Source organism: Globicephala melas, chromosome 15 (genome assembly GCF_963455315.2).
Source record: "Globicephala melas chromosome 15, mGloMel1.2, whole genome shotgun sequence".
Taxonomy (NCBI): Eukaryota; Metazoa; Chordata; class Mammalia; order Artiodactyla; family Delphinidae; genus Globicephala; species Globicephala melas.
This window is the reverse complement of record NC_083328.1, coordinates 62861705-62876023: the sequence shown is the minus strand read 5'-3', so window position 1 is coordinate 62876023 and position 14319 is coordinate 62861705. Positions and strand designations below refer to the sequence as shown.

At 48.2% G+C, this 14319-nt stretch overlaps 1 protein-coding gene across 1 annotated transcript in view; it reads right to left on the bottom strand.

Moving 5' to 3' along the window:
• The window catches only part of MMP24 (matrix metallopeptidase 24), a 45939-nt gene extending 32658 nt beyond the window's left edge, over positions 1-13281 (bottom strand). The window contains exon 1 of the mRNA XM_060284062.2: positions 13218-13281. The gene's annotated coding sequence lies outside the window, so the exon portion shown is untranslated. The remainder of the gene's footprint in view (positions 1-13217) is intronic.
• Positions 13282-14319: the final 1038 nt, after the last annotated feature.

Sequence of the window (14319 nt, the reverse complement as noted above, 5' to 3'; positions counted from 1 at the left end):
AGGGAGAGTGGCCAGGAGAGGGAGGGAGTCATTCATAGGAACCATAGCCCACAAGGAAAGATGAGGGATGTTTAGGCTGGAGAAGGGAGGACTGCAGGGGACGTGACTGTCTTCAAAAAGCCAAATGGCTGTGGATGAAGGAGACTGGCAGACGGCCAAGCTAAGACCAGCACAGGAGATCACAGGACATAGATCTTGACTCACTCAAATAAACAGCTTTTTAACAGAGATGTTCTAATTATAGTAACAAGGATATAGCTACTATTATTAGAACTCCTACTATATACCTGGCACTGTGCCAGGCAGTCTAGACTGCAACGACCCCACAAGGTAGGAATTATGATCCCCCGTTTGCAGTTGAAGAAACTGAGGTTCAGAAAGTTTAAATAATCATCCAGAGCCACAAAGCTAGTAAGTAGCAGGATTCAAACCCAGTTGTCTCTGAAACCAGAGACCAGTGTCAGACCACTGGACAGGCATCCCTTTCCCCTCGCAGGACTTTCTATAGCTCACACTCCTTTCTGTACCTTATCTCAGATCACCGTGAGCTCAATACCCTTCTGCTGTGATTCCTACGCCAGGCTTCGGCACCACCCCCCACCCAGTTATCAAACCAGAGGCTTCATATGACACACGTCTCCCCGCTCTCCTTGGTCCACATTGTCTTTTACCAAAGAACTATAGGCTCTACCTCCTAAACATCGAATCTGTTTCTGTCTATTCATTCAATAAGTATTTATTGAGGACCTACTATGATGTCCAGGCACTGTGGGCTAGGCTCTGGGATAGAACATCCAACAAAAACACTCTCCTTACTTTCTAGTTACAGTCTAATGGACGAACCATTTTGCAATAAGTGCTATGAAAAATAAAGTAGGGTAAGGAGATGGAGAGTGATGGGACAACTTTTTTATTGAGAATGGTCAGGGGATGTCTCTGAGGAAGTCATATCTGAGCAAGAGACCTGAAGGAGGCGAGAGAGTTCCAGGAAGAGGGAACAGAAGGTGTAAATACCCTGAGGCAGCTTCAAAGTCTTCCCGTCAAGAGCATTTGAGGGAGGGGGAAACCGGAGGTATTAGTCATAGGGTACAAAATTTCAGTTACACGAGATTAATAAGTCCTGGAGAGTTACTGTATGGCATAGTGCCCATAGTCAACAATACTGTATTATACACTTAAAACATTTGCTAAAAGGGCAGGCATTAAGTTCTTAGCACAAGGTGATGATGATGGTGGTGGTGGTGATGATGAAGATAGAAATAAAGAGGGCAGGAGGAAACTTTTGGTGGGGATGGATTTGTTTATGATATAGATTGTGGTGATGGTTTCACAGGTGTAGACTTAGCTCCAAACTCATTACGTTGTACGCAGTAAGTATGTGCAGCTTTTTGTATGTCAATTATACCTCAATAAAGTGGTTTTAAAAAACCAAGAGGCTTTATGATATGGTCCCTGCCTACCTCTGCAGCCTCCTTCACCACTCCCCACCTAGCACTCTGTGTTCTAATTCTTCCAGACCCTGACATACATAGTTCCTTCTGTCTAGATCACGCTCCTCTCTCTTTCTCTGGGGAAGCCTTCCTTGACCCCTTAACTCAGGAGTTCCTTCTACATCCCTGGTCAGTACCCATCCTTCTCCTTATCACAATTCTTATCACACAGCGTTGCAGTGGAATTGCTTGTCTCCTCTGCTTGACTACACAATGCCCGAGGGCGGGGCCCATAGTCTTGTCTTCTTCACTATTGTATCCCCACACCTAGCACAGGGCCAGCATAGATACCTCTTTATTGAATAAAACAAGTTGAAGTGCTCAGGGAGAGGATGAGTCATTGCTGGGCAAAATTTGCTATAGAACAGAGTTTCTCAATCCCAGCACTACTGGTATTTTGGGCCAGATAATTCTGTTGTACAGGGCTGTCCGGTGCATCGTAGGACATTTAGCAGCATCCCTGGCTTCTACAACAAGATGCCAACAGCACCACCCCCTCAGCTGTGACAACCAGAAATGTCTCCATTGGCCAAAGAGTTCCCTCGACGGTGGGCAAAATTATCCTATGTTGAGAACCACTATTATAAAGGGATTCCCATATAGGGCTGCCTTGAATATTCTCTAAGGGTCCTTTCAACCCTGAATTCTGCACTAGGCATTTAGGGAAAGCACTAGGCATTCAGTCGATAGCCTCCTAGGATGGGGCTCAGAAAGAGAGCTGGTTTCCTTATCTGAGCAGGTGGACATGAATGGTAGTGAGGTGTGGAGAGCAGTGAGGAGCGAGGCAGCTTGAGAGGACATTTAGGGTATGGATAAGAGTACACGCTCTGGAGACACACTGTGCTGGGCTCAAATCCTAACTCTCCCATTTACTTGTTACACAACCCTCAGCAAATTATTCAGCCTGGCTACTGCTCACATCAAGCTCCATCTGCATGATGTCCTTAGCATGTGCCCCGTGGAGTGGTTGCAAAGATTAAATAACATAATACGTGGTATTGAGTGCTCAGTAAACGATAGCAATAATAATGGCTGTTATTTTCCTGATAGGTGACAAACAACTCTAAAGCCCTCACTGCACTGCAGCCCCAAACACTGAGGCTGTGTTTCTCACTGGGCAGTCCTTGTGCATCATGGGCTGTCAGCATCACCTCATCCAATGAACTTGTTAAAAGTACGTATTCCCAAACGTGAATTTAGACCTACAAAATCAGACCCTCTGAGGTTGGGAACTGGGAATCTGCATTTTGGGGGGATTTTTTTTTTTTTTTTTTTTTTGCGGTACACGGGCCTCTCACTGTTGTGGCCTCTCCCGTTGCGGAGCACAGGCTCCGGACGCGCAGGCTCAGCGGCCATGGCTCACGGGCCAGCCGCTCCGCGGCATGTGGGATCTTCCTGAACAGGGCCACGAACCGGTGTCCCCTGCTTCGACAGGCGGACTCTCAATCACTGCGCCACCAGGGAAGCCTGGAATCTGCGTTTTTAAAAAGAGAGCACCTAAAGTGATTCTGTTGCCTACTAAAGTTTGAGAACCACCGCAGTAAGGACAGCTGGGAGTTGATGACCCTGTGCCACGAAGAATGGGCATGTTGTGTTCAGTATCACCTCTGATTTGCTAGGCCAGGAAGCATGTTGCCATTTAGGAAAGCTTTCTATTAAAGTTGGCTCAAAAGCCAGCCCCTGCCCTCTGTGCCTCGGCTCTGCTCTCATCCCTGGGTCCTTCACCTGCCTGTCTCCTCAGCCAGCCCTTACAAGTGGGTTTTGGCCTCAGTTTCCCTGGCTGGCACTCAGGTCCTAAACTGAGATTGTAAGGACACTAATCTGTTTCTCAGGACCTCAGGTTCCCTGCCTGGTTCTCAGTGTCCTCCGGAGAGTGAGACTCTAGTCCCTACACACCTGGGAGCTGAGTGAGGTTGTATCTGAAAAGACAGGTCACTTGGGACCCAGATGCCACCACATGCCAAATATTACTTAACTCTGCTCCTTCCAGCTGAGTGTCCTTGGGCAAATGACCTAACTTCTTTAAGCCATCATTTTTATTCATCCGTTACATAGAGGATATTAAAAGAAGGGTTGTTAGGAGGATTCAGTAAGATGATGATTCAGTAAGATTCAGTACTAGCTGAAATTATGGCCCTTCAAAGATGTCCACATCCTAATTCCTGAAACCTGCTATGTTGCCTTACATGGCAAAGGAGACTTTACAGGTATGATTAAGTTAAGGATCTTCAGGTGGGGAGATTAGCCTGGCTCATCCAGGTGGTCTCAGTGTAATCACAATGGTCCTTATAAGAGGGAGGCAGGACATCAGAGTCAGAGATGGAGACGTCAAGACAGAAGCAGATGTCAGAGTAATGCCATTGTCGAAAGGGGGCCACAAGCCAAGGAATGCGGGCGGCCTCTAGAAGCTGGAAAAGGCAAGGTACGAATTCTCCCCTGCAGCCTCAAGAAATAATGCAGCCCTGCTGACACCTTGATTTTAGTCCCTTTAGTCCCATTTCAAACTTCAGACTGTAAGATAATATTAAATAAGAACTAATAAATTTCAGAACTGTAAGAAAATAAATTTGTATTGTTATAGGCCCCAAAGCTTGTGGTAATTTGTTTCAGTAGCAGTAAGAAGCTAACAGATGAATGTAAAGCATTTAGCAGATCCTGGCACATAGTAAGCATTCTCACAATGTTATTGTCTGTATTTTTCTCCCACACTCTTCAGCAGTACATGGACCACCACCTTTGGTCATTACTGCTGGACCAAATCACTGTGTCCTTTGGTGACTCCTCAGAAATCAGCCTTATCACTGTGGCAGTTCCCTCCAACTCCTGTCCCACCAACACCCCACTTCCTCCTCCACCCACCGAACTGAGGTCTCAGCCTTGCTGCTGAACCCACCTGAGTTATAACTAATTTTTTAAAACTTCAAACGTGAAGGCCTAACCATGGACGTATCTAGAAAATGCACTCATCAACAAATACTTAGGGATCATCTAATTTAACACGCTTATTTTGCGGAAGAGAAAAATAAAACTCAGGGAGAAATGACTTATCCAAAGTCACAGAGCAAGTTAGTGGAGGAGCTGAAAACGGAGGCTAGTGTCCCTGCCTCCCAGGGAGGGTTCTCTCTGCCGTGCTACACCCTCCACGCTAGCTCTGGTTTGCCTCCAAAGGCTGTGTCTTTTTAAATTTTTCGTCTTTTCCCACTCACAGCCAGTCTAAAAAGGGCCCTCAGGATCGCCCACAAATCCCAACTTAGCTTCTTGACAAACACCTTAATGGCACGGCATTGCCTCTTGGCTGCCACCATCTCTCGAGTGGGTGGAAAGTGCACCAGCGGGAATTCCCTGGCGCTCTGCACAGTGTCCTTGGCCCACTCCCAGGAGGCCACCACAAGCCAGACAATCACCATGCCCAGGGAGGTGGTACATTTGGGGTTTTGGATCAGCCAGACACTGGGATGTCTGAGTTTCCCAATTCTGGGGAGGCTTCCTCCCATGGCCAGGAGGGTAGCCATGCGCACATTCACTCTCTGAGAAGCGAGGCGCCTTAGTCTTCCTTGCCCTTTCCGGTGCCTTCCTGCAAATCTGCCATCATTTTCTGTCCGACGGGGCTTAACTTATTGATGAGTTTTAGAAGAGGGAAGAAGGAAGACAGAGACCGTGGTCAGGCCTTAGTTTCTCAACTGAAATATGCAGATGGCTGAAGTAGACAACCTCTCAGTAATTATATAAAGTTCTATTACTTTAGCTTAATTGGATTGAGCGTGGAGCTGATCCTCACGGCCAGTCTTAGAGTCTAAGCTCCTCAGCATAGCGCTCGGCAAGCCTCACGGTCTGACGCCAATGCACCTTTCTAGTCTTTCCCTCCGACGTGTATGCCCCACCCTTCTATTCCCTACCCCAAGTGCCCCCTCCTCTAGCTACTGATCTGCTTCTGTTGCCTGAAAACAGCCTGCAAGTTCCTTCCTCTCTGCCTTTTTTCATTCCCTCTCCCTAGAAGGCCTTTCCCACGTGGATACTGGCCTCTCCCTGATGAACTAATAGATAAATTTCCTCTGAAATGCAACTGGAATGTCACCTCACCTGGGAGGACTATCTCAAGGTTAAATGGACTTCCTCTGTGCTCCCATATGCACCCCTTACTTACAGCATCTTTCATAGTACATTATCAATAGTGGTTTCCATGCCTGTCTCTCCTACTGAGCTCTTCCTCGTGGAGCTTACAGCCTGGAGGGGGAGGGAAACATGGAAAGACAAAATGTTTCATTCCAACGGTGATAAGCAAAGGAAAAGGAGAAGGTGCTGGGAAAGAAAGTGTGTGACAGGAGATCTAGGCTGTGACGTCAGGGATGGCCTCCCAGAGGATGTGACATCTCAGCTGAGACCTGTGTATGAGCAGAAGAGGTGAAGGTGAAGGTCAGATAATGAGTGTCCCAGGAAAAGAATAGCTTATTGAATTCCTGAGATGGGAAGGAGCCTACTTATTAAGAAAAGACAAAGAAGGCCAGGGCAGCTGGAGTTGACTGAGAAGCTGGTATAAAAGGGAGCAGAGAGGTGGGGAGGACTTGGTGATGCAGGGGCTCAGAGGCCTGATTAAGCAGCCTGGGGGGTTGCTGGGTACGAGGGGCTTGTGACACTATTTGTTCTACTTTTGTGTGTGTTTGAAATTTTTCCATAATAAAAATTGAGAAGTGGCCATAGTATTGTAATATTAGTTTAGCCTTTACCTTAAAAGCCATTTTAAGCAAGGTGAGAGTGGGAGTCACATACCAGATTTTTTTGTTTAAAAATTAAAAAAAAATTAAATATTATAAGCATTCAGAAAGGCATAAAAATAATTTTTAAAAAACCCTTGGATAGGGGCTTCCCTGGTGGAGCAGTGGTTGAGAATCTGCCTGCCAATGCAGGGGACATGGGTTCGAGCCCTGGTCTGGGAAGATCCCACATGCCGTGGAGCAACTAAGCCCGTGAGCCACAACTACTGAGCCTGCGCATCTGGAGCCTGTGCTCCACAACAAGAGAGGCCGCGATAGTGAGAGGCCCGCGCACCGCGATGAAGAGTGGCCCCCGCTTGCCACAAGAGAAAGCCCTTCCACAGAAACGAAGACCCAACACAGCCAAAAATAAAAACAACAACAACAACAAAAAAACCTTGGATAATCACCAACCGGCTTTGTTAAATCTTGACTTTTGCCATATTTGCTTCAGATACAACTGGCCCCTGCGTAGATTTATTTATTTATTTAAATTTATTTATTTATTTATTTTTTACTGGAGTAAAATTGCCTTACAATGTTGTGTTAGTTTCTGCCACACAGTGAAGTGAATCAGCCATACGCATACACACATCCCCTCCCTCTTGGACCTCCCTCCCACCCACGCCCTCCACTCCACCCATCTAGGTCGTCACAGAGCACCTAGATTTATTTTTAAAAGGTCACTCTGGCTGCCGTGGGAAGAAGGATTAGAGGCAGGCAAGAGAGGCGGATCAGGTGGGAAGTTTCTGGAATCCAGGTGAGACAGGATGGAAGTTTAGTCTAAAGTAGAGGCAACAGTGGTGAAGAGAAGCGGCCACAGGGAAGATCTGTTCAGGAGGTGGAAGTGCTGGGCTGGCGGCTGATTCTACTGAGGCAGGTGAGAGGAAGACCAGCTGAAGAGCTGATGGCTCTTTCTGGCCCAGTGCTTTTGGGGCACAGAGAATGGTATGGATGTGAGCGTTTGTGGTACAGAAGGGAGTTTTAAAATTATTATTGCTGGGACTTCCCTGGTGGTCCAGTGGGTAAGACTGCGCTCCCAGTGCAGGGGGTCCAGGTTCGATCCCTCATTGGGGAACTAATTCCTGCATGCCGCAACCGAGAGTCTGCGTGCTGCAACAAACATCCCATGTGCCACAACTAAAGATCCCACGTGCTGCAACTAAGACCCGGCGTAGCAAAATAAATAAATAAATGTAAAAAATTATTGCTAACAGAGTTGCTAATAATTATGCCTTGCTTTTCTCTACCTACTTTGCTATAAGAACGTGTCTGATTTTTGAGAAAATATTATCTTTTATAAATGTGGCTTTGCTGTTATCCTATAGATCATCAAAGCCTAGTTCCAAGTTGCCCTTGAAAATGAATGCATGGAGTAATGATGAAGAAAAACCAGGGAAGGACTTGAACGAAATTGATCCTGAGGGCCAGTGAAACCAAATGATTTGTTCCAGAATTGCTCAGCTGGGGAGGGCCAGAGCTGGGGTGCACAACTTTTATCCACACACTAGAACAGGTATACAGACCTGAGTTGTGTGAAGAAAGCTAAAAGCGCCCAGGGCATCAGCCAGCTCCCAGAACAACTCAGAACAGGCCTCGGTGCCTCCGTCCCCTCAACACGGCTCTGAGAATCTGAACAGGTCACTTCTCTGCTCAGAAACCTTTCATGATTCCTCTCAGTCTTTGGACAAAAGCCAATTTCACAGTCTGCTCTCAGCCTCCCTTTCCAGCCTCTTCTCAAACACTCTTACTGGAAATAGCAATAACTCAAGGCCTCAGGCACATCAAATCCTCTACCATTTCCTAAATACGCCCTGCACGTGTGTGGATCCTTGGTTCATGTTTTCCTTCCCTCTGGGCTGCCCCACTCACCGTTCTTTGTCCGTTTCCTCCCTCAAAGGTTCATCTTCGATACCAACCTTCTTCCTAGAACATTCCCTAACTTCCCCAACCCCACCTCCTCCCCCTTTGGTGCTTCCCCAGACCTTTAAACCTCTAGCATACATTGATTTTTCTTCAAAACAGGTACGGACTTTTGCGTGCCAAGCACTATGAAGGAAGTTGGTGGGGGACACAGATAATACAATCGATTTTAAAATATTTATCAAGTATCTAGAAGGTGCCAGGCACTGTGCTAGGTCCTGAGGAGTCATTGGCTGCAGTCTATTAAGAATTGCTTCCTCTGATTTTGAGTCTAAACTATACCATATCATAAGGCTAGGTTTAATCTCTAAGATTAATCTCTCTGGTACAACTATAATTTACATTTATTTGCTCTAAAACTACCTCTTTCAATGACTGGCGTGGGATATACCTGAAAGTGGAGGAGATTAGCTAAAAGGCTATTACAATAATCCAGAATAGGACAGTTTCATATATAGGGAAAACCTCAGATCTAGGACAGAAAACCCAGCTTCTGGTCCTTGCTTTACTGTTTATTAGCTCCATATGGGTCTCTGGACAATGTGTGGACAAGCCACATCATCTCTCTGAGTCTCCGTTTCCTCCTCTATAAAATGAGGACAATATCTTCCTAGTCCACCTCATGGTGTTGTTGCTAGGATCAAGTGGGGCCAGGCACATGAAAGCATCTGGAAAATGCAAAGTGCTTTACAGATATGAGGCTATTAATGTGATAGGAAAAACCATAGTAGTAATAAGAGAAAATGATTTAAAAATGCAGCAGAGTAGACTCAGGTTAGGTAAAAGGAAGAACTTCCTAAGAGTGAGAATTTTTTTTCAGACAAAAATGAAGACATATTGGAGGCCATGATCACATTGAAATACAGTTTTGGCTTGGGAGTCTGTTAGTGCTTCTTAATAGGCCTACCCCACCCCTAAACTCATTTAGGGCTCTAACTTTCCTTGACTACAGGTGCAAACTGAGGAACTTTCTCCATCTGCCCAGAGCAGACCCCTCAAAACCAGTCTACAGAGCAGGAATCCATTAAGCCCTGGGTCCTGGAGTCACACTCTGTCACTCATGTGGCCTGTGCTGATTGCCTTGTCTCTTTCTGCCTATACTGACCTTCCTCAGAATCAAATTGGAAGTTAGGAGGGCCAAAAATCTATTTATGGGGCATTCTACTCAGCTAATAATAAGAGAAAGAGATGCTTTAAATAAACCAAACACAGGAAGCCAATTAGAGAATCAGTGGGACCCCTCAATGTGCAAAATACAAAAGAAAGACTCAAGAAAGCAAAGGAGAAAACAGATTGAACAAATTTTGGGGGGGCTTTGTCTTTTGGTAATAAAAGATCAGAAATATGAAATCAAAGACAAAGACAGTGAAAACGCTTTCAACCAAGAAGTCAGGAAACCAGGGAAAAGTTCTAGTTCTGAATCACCTACTGTCAGGCTTAGTGACCTTGGGCAACTCACTTATGGCAATTTACAAAGTATCTGTTAAGTGCGCTTACTTAGGGATCTCTAAGGTCACCCGTACCCTAGTTCTAACCCATACATTAACACTAACCCGTACCCTAACACGTACCCTAACCCTAACCCGTTGTCGTACCCTAACCTGTACCCTAAACCGTACCTCTCAATTCCTCTCTATTGTATATCACTACCACTTGATGACAGCCTATATGAAAGAACTCAAGGGTGTCATTGTGGAACCACTGACAAGCAGAATATCCTCTATTTTCATTGAAGGAAGGACAGGCAGGCAATGAGTTTTATCCCTAAGAAGGGTTTTAGAAGGCACCTTGAGACCACATGCCCATGAGTGTCTATTTCAGATGCATGTAACTTTTTGGCCTAAAGGATGAAGAGAAGAATCATTGGATGCTTTCTGAGTAATTAACAACGAACATTGAGAGTTGAGGACTGTGCTGGATCTAAAACCATAAAGCACTTTGGTTGGGGAAGGCCCTGCCTAAGAACCACAACCCTTTTCCTGAAAATAATGTTTAAGTATTAAAAAAAAAATTAAATGACAAGCTGGCTGGAGCTGCCTCAAAGTGCTCTTCTGAGAAGAGAGAAATAAATGCCTAGAGAAGTCAGGGAGAGTTTCCTAGAGAGGCAGGGCTTGAGCTGGAACTTTAAGAAAGGAGGCAGATGGATGGGGGGAGGTACAGCATGTGTAAATGTCCAGGGAAACATGGGGAGCTTATCTTAGGATAAAGGAGAGACAAGCTTGTCTGGAGTAAGGATGTGTATGGATGAGCAGGGGGAAAGGCAGCTTCTAGTGAGGTGGTAGGGTGGAGTCAGACTGCAGAGGCCTTAAAAGACAGAGAGAGGACTAAGCAACGTTATCTTCTCGCTGAAAAGCATCAATATTTCTATAAGGTTTCAATCACGTGATCCATTAGGATTCAATGAGGGGATAATAGTGTGCAAATTGTCCACAGAAGGAGTGGATATAATTATCTTTCAGAAAGTTTTGGACAATATATTAGAAATGGAAAATGGAGATACCATGGAACTGAGGGTGATGAGGGCCTGAGAACTCAGAGAGAAAATGGTAGAAGGAAGTAAACAATAGAAGGCAATAAATTAATAGGTGGAAATAAATAAATAGATGGAGCTGGTCACGTCTCTAAATGAAAGGAGATTAAGAATGCAGGGGTCCCCAAGAGACCATGCTGGGATCCGTCTGATTTCAATTTTTTATCAGTGATCCAGAAGACGTAGAGCAAAGTGAAAATTTCAGGACTGCAGATCGTACTAAGCCCTTTCAGGTAGGGACATGCTCTGCCAAAGGAGAGAGAGAGAGAGAGGGAGGGGGAGAGAGAGAGAGAGAGCTGAAGGAAGGTACTGAGTGGGACACAAAATGGAAGCTAAATGTCAACGTGGGAAGTGTAAGGTAACAATGTACTCCGGTAAGGATAATACACAGATAGGGTGCTGTGCTCCAGGCTATCAGTTTTGACCCAGGAAAGGGATCGGGGATCTACTGCGGATTGTTTCCTAAAGGCAGTGTCCTAATGTGTTGGGATCAGGAAGGCTGACAAAAAGATAGGCAGAAGCAGGAAGGGACCTAAAAATCAAAGAGGAAATCATCCTCCTTTGTGTAAGATGACAAGGTCCCATATCTGGGGAGAATGGTCAGGTTGACATCCATTGAAAGTTAGGAGCCAACGATATCTAGAAAAGGATAATTAAAATGATTCACGAGGATGAATGTGACTATTCTAGAGGTGGCATATTATAAGGGGGAAACAAGTATGAAAAGACAAAGGCTGAGAGAGGTGGAATAATCAAAGCCTATAAAACTGATAAAGATAAGGAGTGGGTAGCTTTACCTTCTCTCCCAATCCTAACATATTCAAACAAAAAGCCTCCTCTTAATGCTTGAAATATCATAGGAATACAAGGGTTTCAGAGTTGAGATCATTTAGCCCTATCTCTTTGTATTAGAGACGGTAAAATTCAGGCTTAGAGAGGGCAAGGAAATGGCTCAAGGTCACAGAAGCCACCAGGAGCCAAGGTAGGATTAGAAGCCCAGGCCTCCTAAATCCCAGGCTAGGGTCTTTCAGCCTCACCCTGTGCATTCAGGGAGACTAAAGGAATCCTACTTTTTATAGGGTATAAACTCATGAAATGCATTACTCTGAGAGGAAATAAAGCTGAAAACACAAACAAGCTAGGGAAAGTTTTCACTAAAAGTCAACAGCAATTATAAGGCATTTGGAAGAAAACTACCAGCAGGACTAGAGACTTTCTACACACCCTAATTTGGGGGGGATCATGTACCCCTCTGAGAGTCTGAAGAAATCGAGGGATCCTCTCCAAGAAAAACCCATTTGCACATACAAACACAATTTTACACAAGATTTCAGACTCCCTGAGTCCCATGCCCAGTTAAGAATTCCTGTTCTGACAGATTCTTCTGAACAAATAGATTGCTTCAACAAACACACTCCATCTCTTACAATAAGTGAGGCAATCACTCTGATATTCCTCAGCAAAAAAAACACTGTCTCAACATCACTTATCAGAATTGCAGACCTGTGGGTTGCAAGAGACCAGAGATATTACCTAGTCTAACTGCCCCCCGCCCCCCTTGTGTGACATAGGATAATATCATGGTTAAATATGCGGAGACTACAGTCAGCCTGCCTAGGTTAGAATCCCAACTCCATTACTCACTAGCTGTGTGATCTTGGGCAAGTTACTTAGTTCTGTGAGTCTGTATCCTCATCTGTAAAATGAGGAAAATAATTACAAATATCTCGTAGCGTAGTTACGAGGATTAAACGCGATAATCCACATAAAACTCAGCACCAGGCCTGGCACATAGTGAGTGCTCAGTCGATGCTAGCTGGCATTATTGTTATTATTATGCTTGTATCCAGGCAGGTATTATGCATGCATGCATCCAGTCCCCTCCTGGAGCTTTTGCTTGCACATGTCTGCGATGAGCAGCTCCGATTGTTACAAACTTCTTCTCATGTTGAGCGAAATTCGCCTTCTTGCGACCCTTACCCCCACCCCCGTTGGCCCTAGTTCTGTCCTGCGGGGCCACGCAGAGCAAGGCCGTCCTTCCTCCACGTGACAGCCCTTCAGATACGAAGACAGTGATCGAGTCCTTCCCCCGTCCCCTGCCGCCCTCCCTGCCCCCCGCTCCCCCCCGCCCTGTCCTCTCGTCTCCAGCTTGAACATCCTCGGGTCCTTCTCCCAAACCACAACAGACTGGCTGCGCTTACTATTTACTCCCAGGCGTTGTACGGCTTCCCTCACACATAGTCAGGCAGGCCACACGCCACACCGCCACAGTTCCGACCCTCCCGCTCCGCCCCCGCCCGCTGCCCCTGTCCGCGGTGCTGAAGCGGCTCCGGGCCCCCGCGGGCCTGGCGCGGCCCTTCCCAGCCCCCGCCCTGGGCCGCTAGGTCCCGGCGCGGACCCCCGGCACTCCACCTCTGCGCCCCGGGCGGCCGGCGCGGCCCGGCCCAGGCCCGGCCCCGGCGCCGCCCCCCGCCCTGCCCGGAGGTCCCGAGCCCCCGCCCCGGCCCGGCGCGCCAGCCCCACCTGCCCGGCGAAGGGCGCCTCCGCCTCGGCCGCCCGCGCCGCCCGGTCCCCGGCCCCCGCCGCCGCCGCCGCCGCCGCCGCCGCCCGCGCGGCGCCCGGGAGGCAGCAGAGCGCGGGCAGCAGCAGCAGCAGCCGCTCCGGGGCCCGCCAGAGGCTCCAGCGCGGGGCCAGGCCTGGCGGCGGCGGCGACAGCCCCGGCGCGGCGCGGCCGCCCCGGCTCTTCGGCATCCCGGCGGCGGGGCCCGGCCGCCCGGCTGCGATGGCGGCGGCGGCGGCGGCGGCGGCGGCTCCGGCCGGGTCCTCCCGCTGCAGCCGCTGCGGAGCCGCCGAGTCACCGCGCCGCGGACACGCGCCCGGCCCGCCTGTCTTCGCCGCCGCCGCCGCCGCCGCCTCGGCAGCCAGCGCGCCCCCGCCTCCGCGCGCCGCGCCCTGGCGGGGGACGGCCAGGGGCGCGGGGGCAGCACCCAGGCGGGACCCGCGGAGCCGGCGGCTCCGGCCCAGCCCGGAGACACTGGCCGAGGAACGACCCTGGGGTGGGAGTCGCAGAGGCCAAAAGACCCGCTCTGGAGGCAGGGTCCAAAGGGGTGGAACTGGAGGAGGGGGGCCTGAGTGGCAGCCCAGGGGGAGGGGGAAGAAGCTAAATAAATAATCCTAGAAATAGAACCACGCCGCGGCTCTGGGAGAGGATATCCGGGGTTGGGGGTCCGAAGCCAAAGGCATAGTCCTGGGGTAGAGGGTCTGAGGCGGGACACTGCAGGAGGGGGTCTGGGCCTGGGGGAGGGGAATGAGGACCTGCCCTGGGGTAATGGTGAGGTTGGAGGGAATGAGCTGAAGAAATAGTCCTGGAGGAGAGAGTCTGAGAGGGTGGCAGTGGAGAAGGGAGGGCAGGGAGGGTGAGAAACTAAAGAATAAACCCAAGGAGCATTCCAGGGGGGTAGCCCTGGAGACAACAGGTAAAATTAAGTTGAAGCTCGTTCTCTTACCCCCAGAGGGAGAGAGACATCAACCAGTTGGGAAGATCATCTTTCATCCAAAACAACCCATATTTATTGAACACTTTCTATATATATGTAGGGCTCTGGGCTACTTGGGATACAAAAAA